Below are 11,278 nucleotides of genomic sequence, written 5' to 3'. Positions count from 1 at the left end.
TCACAAAATCAGGCCAGTAGTTTTTTACATAACACAGTTTTTAAAAAACAGACACAAGGCAATCAATAACAGACCAAACAATATTAAAATATATTCCTCGGTGAATGTAAAAAGTTGATCTCATATCCTCTTAATTTGACCAAATATAATATATAATACAAATCCATTAAACAACAAAATTACCTGCAACAATGATATGTATTTTTCACAGCATCACACTGTTTCATGATTTATCCTTTAATAATTTGTCAAGGGGTTGAGCATTAAAGGAGCAGATAAAACAGTAATGTTTTTTAAGTCAGAAGATTTAAAATAACCTTTAAAAAGACAAATCACAGGAAAAGAGATGATGACACATTGTACTGTAGTGACTTATTTTGTGAAGAAAAAACACAGTATTTGAATGACATGCACTTCCAAAGATGTTTCTGTTTCTTGGCGTTAAGACAATTCTGTCTGCAGCACAGAGTTTCAGGTTTCTGCTTCTCCAGAGATCAGCTTCTGTTGGTCATTAGTTCGGTCTAACTGGTCAGCTGCTGCTGGCGAGGGGAGCGAGACTGACCTCTTGAGGTACAAAATGGAAATGTACTGAATGAAGGACTTCAGAAGAAGGTGTGAGCCCACACATCAATACAACATGAAAATGAAAGGAGGCTTAGGTTGTTTGTGTGTAGAAAAAGCAGCAGTAGCTCTGATCTAATCTCCATTGAATGTTAAAGTTGCCTATTGGTTTTTTAAGGGCACCTCACCGATATTATACATATATTATTTTATATTCAGCTGGAAAAACTAGTTCTACTTACTTTATAGATGTATCATGATTTAAAAAAAGTAAAATAAATGTACTGTCCGAGTTCCACTTCATAAATTGTTGTTAATTATGGTCAAACCATGACTTGTCTTTCTTAGAACCTATCATTATTCTAACTTGTGCAAAACCAAAAAGCCCATTTGACATTGTACCAGACTTTTGGAAAATTATTTGGTCCCATCTGGGTTTGATCGCCAAATCTTCTCAATACTTAGCAGATTTTGTTCTTCTTCTACTGCCCATGATGGGACTCAGAGTGTATGAAACAGAAAACTCCAAGGCTTTATGGGACATTTTATTACGACTGGAACACTAATGTATTACATACTCACATTATTTTACTGTGACTTCTGTCTCATTAAAAAATATGGACGCCAGAAGAGTTACAGCTTTGGGGCTTTTGAAGAGGCGGCTGAGTTAGTTTGCGAAGACCTGGTTTATACATGAAATGAAGTTTTATACAAACTATTATTGAGTAAGTAAGTTTTATGATCTAAGTCAAGAACCTTTAAAAACCACTTAAAACACACAGTATGATCTCAGATATTTGTTGTTTGTTGATGACAAAAGTCAGCAGGGGTTTTCTTTGTTAGAATAGAAGATTTAAACATTTAAGACGTTCAAATTACTCAACGCTGCACACATGAATGGAAATCTTGTGATTAACAATTTTTTAAGCTGCGATTTCTTTTGACATAAACCCCTCAGAGGAATGTTAATTGTGACTCATAATATTTAGATCATCATTTGGGGAACAACATAATGTTATTGGCTTTCTTTTCTTTCAAACAACTTTTTACTTTTATATGCTTTATCTAATTCATTATAAAGCCTTGGCAAAGTAAATAAGGTAACATATAACACCTGCAGTATGCACATGAGTTGTAAAAGAGGACAAACAATACAATAAATACCCAGTTATCTCACAAATCAAACTTCAGAACTGGAAGAAGCTTTGTGAAAGTGGCTGTTATTTTGGCAAAAAGCAGGACATTCTCCATTCCTCTGCTGAAATTGATCCTTTTACTGCAAAGTGTTTGCTGATGTGCTCGTGAGAAGTGTCAGAGGGAGATTTACACATCAAGCTAAAGCAAAAATATAATCCAGCAACATGAAATCTGTGAGCCACTGTGTCGGGGCTGGTTGGGCTGGATGTATGAGAAACAGAGGCCTCGTAATCTTTTCACTGTGACTCGCTTCTTGTGTGCGACACTGGGAATGGGGAGTTAATTACATTAATCCAAAACAAATAAACGTTTGGCAGCCCTTGAAAGGCTGTGGGAAATGGTTGGAGATTGAACCGACTTTTGAGTCCCCAAACCTCAAGCTTTGATGGTTTTTATTCGACTCAGAGACGGAGAACACAGATTGGATATCCAACTGGAACTGAGTTACTCCTCTTGGCTCTCTCTCCTCCTCTGCGTCTGTCCCCCTTTAAGTTTTGTCCTTTCCTATCTTCCTCAACCTCTTGCTTTTCCCATTTTTGCAATTGTTCTACTTCCTTAAGGCTTTTTTTCATCTCTTTCTCTCAGTTCAAACACCATTTTTCTTTATCTTAGTTTACGTTCATCTTTACAAAACATATGGAAAATTAAGTTGAATTTTTGTTGTGTTGCTTTCTCGCGCGCCCACATTTAATAGTTGCGCGGGCTATCTGCTCTCATTATTTCGGCCCCTTTTTCTGTGCCCATCGTTTTCCCTGATTAGTGTGTGTTTTCATGTTCATGACAATAGGGTCTCTGGTCTCAGACCCTAATTGGCAAATATTAGCATGGTAACATTCCAAATTGGTAAACAGAGTTAGCATTCTAAGCGCTAAACAGGAATGAAGACTCTCGTCTGTTTAGCCTCTGAGAAATGTTCATTGCCAAAAAAAGTGCAATATTATTTATGTAACTCTAGTTGTCAGGTCTTAGTTGTTTTTGTGTTTTTTGGTGGCTCCATGCTTTCTCACTATAACAGTAAACAATCACAATGACTTCCCCAATGCTTGTTCACAGACAACAAACCCTGTAATGAAAAAGGCTGGGAGCCAATCCCAAACCCTGCAGATTCTGTAACCTATGGTTGTGACATACTTTCACTCCAACATACAATAAGCGTGTGTGAAATGGATGTGAATGGGACTCTTCTCACAGTATATCATCCAAGTCCTGTGACTAATCTTGGGAACAAACATTATTCTCCCAGGCCCTGTTATTACGGAGTGTACTTGTACATGTTCGGGGTCTTGATGGTGATTTATAGTGATGGCACATGGAAGCGCTGCACAGCCTAATTTGTTCTGGTTTTCCTGATTGGGAAGATTATAGGGCCCTCGTTGCAATGGCGACAAATGTGTCACCGCACATATCTCCCCATCCACTCTGTCTCCTCGTCGTTACAAACACACAGGAAACAATCGGAAACATTTAAAACATGGCTTCTGGTGGGATTCCTCTCTAATTTGAATGTCGCAGTGATGTATAGCTGTTGAGGGTTTTTAACATTTTTGCGTTAAGCCTTTATTTGGGGTTCTGTCGTGTAGGCTTTTTTGTGAATGACAAAATGTATTTTTCTGGGAAGAGTAACTGAGGTTTGAGGTCGCATTATCTGAAATAAAGTCAGTGGGATCAAAGAAAGAGCTGGTCTTTTCTCATTGAGCTGAAAGATAATAATGTAGTTCCTCACAGCTAACGGAGCCCGACTGAATGGAGATGTGACTTTGACGGCATGAATTACATCCACCACAACATGTAATTACAGTTTTATTGTGATATATGAGATTTGTTTGTTTTGCCCTGAGAATTCAGGAGGAGTCATATATTCTTAGAGAACTCTGCATTAAAAAAACTTTAATCTTTTGTTTTGTAGTTTTACTGTCTTTTCACGTGTTAATTATTATTTTTTTGGATCCAAGTAAAATGTGTTCATAGGTCACAAATAGACATCAAAAACTTCCATCGAGCTCCAAAACGGCACCATTTAAATGAAGTAGTGAAAACAAGTAAAATATACACATTATTGTATATGCATTGCACTTGAACATGCAGTGTTTTCAATCTAATTGTAATTCAAAAACTATAGTAGGTAGAATTCACAAAAAAATAACTGTGAAACATACAATGAGTGGAACAAGAGCTAGATGAAATAAATGGCAATTTTAGATAATTCTTAAAAAGGAAAGCAAAAGTTCCCCATGCCAGTTTGTAATTCCACACAGTTTTCTTCACCATTGGTTTGGACAATACATCATATTTAATTAGAGGAGCCAAAAGTATCACTATTTTTTTAATATAATCTTAAATCCCACATCTTTATTTAGTTTAATAATTTCATAATGGCAATTTTGTTGTATCTAGCTTTCTTGTGATCCCCATAGTAGAAAAATCGATATCACATAATACGATCAAATAAAAAATATTTTTGAAAAAATAAATGTTGGATGATATGATATCGAGAAAAGACATGGCAAAGCATCCACTGTGGACATGTGAATGGTTATGAATTCATGTTCTTCTTTTCTAACCAAAAGTTATCTGAAAATATAAGTTTGTTTGTCGTTTTATGGAGAACTTTCTTCTATTGAAGATGGAGACAAGAGAGAGACAGAACTCTGTGTCTTTTTTATGTGAGTGTTTGTATGTGTGTATATGCTTGAATAAGTCTCTGTGGGTGTGTAAGGGGCTTGTTCTTGTACACCTGTGTGTGTGTGTGTGTGTGTGTGTGTGTGTGTGTGTGTGTGTGTGTGTGTGTGTGTGTGTGTGTGTGTGTGTGTGTGTGTGTGTGTGTGTGTGTGTGTGTGTGTGTGTGTGTGTGTGTGTGTGTGTGTGTGTGTGTGTGTGTGTGTGTGTGTGTGTGTGTGTGTGTGTGTGTGTGTGTGTGTGTGTGTGTGTGTGTGTGTGTGTGTGTGTGTGTGTGTCTGTACATTTTATCTTGAGGTGGGCATGGCATTTAGATGTAACCGTCAGCAACACAACAAACAGCTTTGTTTTACGCCCAGACAACAGTTCTGTCTGATTGCTTCACATCTTCCAGTTGAAAGCGCTCTTCATATCTACAGTAGATTTTTAACATCTAAGCTTCGATCAGAAAACACTCCATGGAAAATGTCTTTTTAACACCACAGTATCACAAACTGTAACCTCCTGTGTTCTCTGAATGGAAATTATTTTAGGTAGAAGTGTGTTAAGTTTTATTAACTATTTTGTATTAACTTAACATAAAAAATGGATAAAGGGAATAAAAGCTTGGATTTACTATTATAAATTTAGCATCAACTGAATACATCCGGATATTTAAGCTAAAATATTACAGTATATCTTAGAATTAAGACTCACATCGAGTTGAAAATATCAAGGGGGGAACAATAGCTGAGAACACATGTCCTTAAAATCTAAAATGCATGAGCAACCATTTAAACATCTGTGCCTACATTTGCTGTTTATTTAGAGTTTTCCATAATTTTCCAGAAGAAAAATAATTACAGCTGGTAATAAAAGCATTCATCTGCCTTTCAGTGTCTGGCTGTGCTGTGCATTTTCTGATGTGAAATTCAAGTCAGGATCAGAAGCACCAAGGTTACTCGCTCGGGGCTCGGAGTTCGGTGCCAGGGATTTTCAGTTCAGCTTCTCTCTCTGGGCCTTTGCAGCAGCAATATCTTCAATATTTGAGCAAGTGTTGCACAGCGGCAATTAAACAAACCACACAGGGGAGAATCAATCCTGCTTATGATAAACCACTGAATGATTTCAGACAAATATTTTTGTATCAGTGAATGAGATATGGAAGGTGAAGTTATTTAATGGCCATTTACAAGCATTAAAACACAGTTTAGTATCAAAAGACGGAGCAACAAAAGAGAAAAATAACTTATCTGATTTAGCAGAATGTATGTGTGGGGATCAAAAGGTAATATGCTTGAGAATAAGTAGCTTTTCTTTTTTACAGCTGGAGGAAGTATTTTAGTTGTTGATAAATGTTTGAAACCAGTTTAACTCAAGGAGAATTTTCCTAGATTTTGAATGGCATAAATTACAGCGTAAACCAAGGCTTTCCATAAGAATGATTTGAAAATCTGAAATGTTCTAAAATCATGTGAAATTAGAAAAGTTATCACACTTCATAAACTCACCCTTTTTTTGGCTTGTAAATTGCTTGAATTGGGCTTTGTGTTGATGTATACTGATGCTTATGTTTAATTTCATAGACGTTTTTACGCTGTTTATGTCCCAAAATGCTGTTCAACTAATAGTCTAAATGAGACATTTTGGTACTTTTTCTACTTTTGCTCTGTACATATCTGATCCTCTCGTTTGGTGTGATCATCTCCTAACCAGGTGCAGGCAAACCCTACTAAACTACAAACAAAATGAACCACAGCCCTACCTGCCAGGTAGCAACGTGGTAGTCATGAAATTCAATTTGCTCGGCTGCTCCCCGCCTGCGTCTCTCGGGGCTGTTTCATACAGTAAAAGGCACAGGCACACAGAGATACCACACCATCCTTTACCTCCTTTGATGTTGGCGAGGCACCTGGGGGGGGGAATATGGAGAATTTGTTGATTACAGGGTCCTGTATTCAGTACACACATTGATGCTGGGTGCAGCGAGGTGGGGTATAGCAGGGGGCTCGGCGTGGCAGTTTGATAGCTTGTGGTATCTCCCCTCACTCTGCCAAGCCTGTGGTTTCATATTGGGATTATTGACGGCAGATGTGAATCAGAATATATACGTTTTTTTCTGATCAATGTGGTCAAACATAGCTTTACTGGGATGACTTTGGAGAACTCTGTCTCAAAGCTTTTATCCAAAGTGCCTTAAACAACCACGGGTGTTTCCCAGCCAGAGCTCTGTCATTACTTACAGGAGGTTTGTCTTTAAAAGGTGCCATCTATATAGGTGACTACAAAGAAGAAACTACCAGTGTTCATTTAACTCTGACAGTGTCGCAATTAGCACTTTACCTGTGTTTATATGTGAAGTCTACATTTAGTTTAGAACAAAGCCAGATGTGAGCATAAAAACTGTTAAGGCAACACTCCGGATGAGGAAGATATAAAGACACATTATAAAGGCAAATTTATAGTGTCTTTAAATGTACTATAGTATTAGGTTGTGTTCTTGCAAATTTCCCCAAATGCGTAATTTCATTATTTTACTGAACTTTAACTCGATCTAGGGCTGAGCTTTATGTCAGAAATGTCCCAATATAGGTAATTGTATATCTCGATAAAACTTGTATTCTTGTTATAAGATAATTAAATGGTCTGTTTATGAGAAAAAACACATGGCGAGGCTTTTTTTGTTAGTTAAATGTAATAATTAAACTCATTTTATTTGGAAACTCAAGTGCAAAATTGAAAGTGAAATTACAAAGAAAAAGATAATATTTCCAGACTATGACACGCATGATAACAACATAACAATTTAGACGACATCATTGTATATCACAATATATTGAAACATGATTTGATCAGGACATGATTCCATTGAAAGATGATAAATGATTGAAAGACGACGACCACATTGAGAAATCGCCCAGCTTTAAATTAATCTATAGGAGAATATAACTTATTTCCCTAAATGAAAAGCTGCAGTGAGTTCCATCCTATTGGGTAATACTGCTTTCACAGAGCCACCTTGTAGCATTTAAAAGTCAATCAATGCTGTGAGCAGTATTGGGTAACGCTGCAGCATCACCTCAGTTTCCACACAACAAGGCGCCAGGTGTCTGCATGACTATCAGCACATCTCTGCCACGCAGATACTGAGAAAATGACTGTTAACCAGCGTACGCTACATTTCCTTGGACGCCATGAATGAGAGATAAAGATCGCTGCATCTGCTACATACTAACGCTACACCTCTCTCTCTCTCTCTCACACACACACACATATGACACACACACACACTCACAGTGAGAGTGAGTCACTGCTCCGACCACAGTTGAGCCTTGACATTTTCTCATGCCTCCAATCTATTTACCAAAGTTCAGACAGGAAGGACGCATCTCTCACTTTTCCTATGGTGTCTACCACGTATAAACAGAGATGCTGTTGAAAACAAAACAAGCAAAATAAATATACAGACATTTTAAAATAGGTGTTAATTGAAAGCCACAGCTACAAACTGCTTGTTCCAAACTTCTTTTCCACTTTGTAGAGAACTTTTGCAATTGAGCAACCACCTGACTTTACTGTTATCTTCATGGCATTTAAGGGCTTCTTCAAAGAGTTCAATACACAACATGAGCTTAAAGCCTTTTTTTTTCCATGATTCAAAGATGAAATGGCTTTATTGAAATGTGCACAATACAGCACAGTATTGGTAAAGAAAATGTTAAGTCCCAGGATACCTGCACTGAAATAATGAAACGTTGACTTTAATCAAATGTATTATGTCAACAGATTACACATAACTATATTAGGTTCGTTGAAACAATTATATTAAGGTGAACTTTCAAAATCTTTTATTTGAACTTAATATTATTGCTTTCAACTAACCTAATACAATTACGTGTAATCTGTTAATGAAATACATCAAATTCAAGTCAACGTTTACATTTATTCAGTGTTTAACAATTACAAATAATAGGTTTATGGTGGAAACATGAGTAAAGACATAAAATAGCAATACAAATGCATAGTTGAAGAGGAACTTGAGAAACAGCAGTAATCGACTACACATATTGGTTTTGAATAATTTTCCCAAGAGAACAATGGCTCCCTGATACTTCTCTCAACAATGTGAAGAGGATGAAATACAGAAAGCCAACAGATATTTATTGTTGTGAAACACAGTCACATTGTTCCTGTCTCTAGACATTACATCACTGGGCTGGTCACAGGACAACATGTGGTTTGTTATTTACAATGAGCAGAGAGGGATCGGCACATTATAATCAGCAACAGGTACTGTCTAATTTATTTCATAAATAAAAATACAATAATCTATGAACAAAGTAAATGTGCAGGTGCTATTCCAAATCTTATTATATATATATGCATTTCTTTTAGTGGTTTATGTAAAGGCATTTAAATGTTCACACAAGGATGGTACTGTTGGAGATTTTGTTTAATGTTTTATGATGCCTGCAAAGAAAGAACGTTCCTGACAGGAAAACCAAAGCTTTGCATCAATGGTTTTCATTTTGATGCTTTTGGACCCTAAATGATTGAATGAGTGATTTTATTTTCACCATCCCATTTGATGGCAGAGATCCCTCGTAAATTGAAGGAAGTTGAAACGTATAACTTTCTAAACCTTTAACAATATCCTTTTAGACATGCTGAATGTAGCATTTGATCCAGCGGAGACAAGGGTAAAAAGGTTTCTGGTTTGGGACTGTTTGAACCCGAACACGCGTGAAGTGATTTATGCCCTCCTATTAACCAGACGCTGGTTTATGGACTCCCAGTCTGGGCTGGAAAAAGCAGCACCATGCAGTGAAGTCACCGAATCACGAGAGAGACTTTGGGATGGATGCAAGAAGCGAAGTGGGAGAGGAGTTTGGACCCTGTGTGAACCACTGAATTGAAAAAGAAAGATGACATACTGTCTTATTTATCCATATGTTGCAAATTATGCCATCTGTTTACAATTTATTTTATTTACTTTGGTGATGCTTGGCCCGGGTTGATTAACATTTGTTGTCTTGTGGAGCTGGGTTTGATTGGCACTCGGTGACGACTGTTTGAAGTGAGCGTAGCGCCGCCTTTGAAGCTCGGGGGATGAAAGCACAGCATCCAGATATGACTGGAGGATAATCTAGAAATGAATTTTGGCTTGCCTCTGAAGGCGACCGACAGGCGACAAACATGTTACTAGTTGTTGATTAAATGTTACTTGAGATGCAGTGATGCAAGGACATAAAACCGAGATGGAAACTTTTAAATACACATCAGGAAATAAGTTGAATATGTTTGTTTAATGACAACAAGCTGGGGATGTTGGGGATCGAGTAAAGGCTGAGCCATCTCTTCTCATTTGTTATTCTTTAATTTACGAGCCATAATGTTTACAAACCTGACTTTAATTAATGTTATTAATTACAGTTTCCCATCATAGCTGCCTTCAGTAGATCTTGAAAACATTAAATTCCAATAAGGGATCAAAATGTGACATTAACTGCAGTCAAACTGTTTGTAACAAGGCCAGACGGCACTGTTTGAAGAAGTGACACTCAAAGTTTTTAAAGCTTTTAAGAACTGCAGCTTGGCACAGGTAAAACTATAAAACAGTCAATAGTTCAGTGACAGGAAAGATACACTAATCCGTATTTAATATTCAATGTACTTAAAAAAAATACAAGTTGAATATGAAGTCCTCCTGGCAAGTGAAAAAATATGTTTGGCTTTGACTTTAATCTTATAAAGTAGAGGCCTATGTTGTGCATGTTAATCCTTTTCCATAAAGAATCAAGTAAACCCAAGCTCTTTGACAAATGTTCCTGAGCACAATATTTAGCTTGCAGTGGAGTCTTAAATTGGAAACACTTGAGTGAAGCAGGAACTGATGAAATAGAGTACTTCGTAAAACAACTTTTTTTAAAACCCTTTATAGAGCATTTTAGTTAGTGAGGATAATTTTATGAGAGGGAAAGAATGTGTTATATGTTCAACTTCTGTGAGTTTTGTGAATACATTTAAAACTGAAACAAATGCAGATTTACTTTGATTTGAAAACACGTTTTTCAATGTGTAGAGAAAAAACATATATAGGCCTATGTCCAAATAAAAATGTTCAGGTTTATTGAATTATTAGTTGTTATATTTTGTGTTGAAAATATTTTATTATTTTTGAAGCAGATAACCGATAAGGTCCATTTTTGACCAACAACAACTGACTTTTCTTTAGCACAAGAACATTTGTTTTGGACATGGTTTTCATTAGGGTCAACATTATGTTTTTATTTCAATGTTTAAAGGTTAGCAGGTTAATCCTAACCCCCAAATCAATGAAAAGAAAAGTTGAATCATCACTTTTAAAATGTTGCTGAAACATGTTATAACAAAGACTGTGGAAAATGGATTTAATCCAAATGTAATCCTTCGGCTGCTGATGAGCAACAGTCCAGTCACTGGTGAGTTGTTTTCACATTATTACCAACAGTGACATCTACTGGCTAAAACCAATGGCAACCGCTCTCATAACCAACCCAGCCAACATTTCAGAGTTGTGTTTTCCTGTTTGAATACAGGAACTCAGTTGCTGAAGAACCATTTTATTTGTTATTTATAAAGGAAGAAAGGATGTAACAAGTAACAGATAAAACTGCCACAGTGTTTGTTTGCTCGCTGATGGTAATTTCCTATAGATTAAAGTCCCTAACTTTTTTTATCATGACAGGATATGTTTTTCTATTATTTGTTTAATAATATAATTGACTTTTGTGATTCTGTCATTGGGATTATAGTATATGATAAATATACATTCCTTTCTAGTATGCAGTAAAAATATAGAAATATCAAAGGAGCGCGTAAAAAA

This window comes from Pseudochaenichthys georgianus, chromosome 14 (genome assembly GCF_902827115.2).
Source record: "Pseudochaenichthys georgianus chromosome 14, fPseGeo1.2, whole genome shotgun sequence".
Taxonomy (NCBI): Eukaryota; Metazoa; Chordata; class Actinopteri; order Perciformes; family Channichthyidae; genus Pseudochaenichthys; species Pseudochaenichthys georgianus.
Note: the sequence above shows the minus strand (reverse complement) of the source record.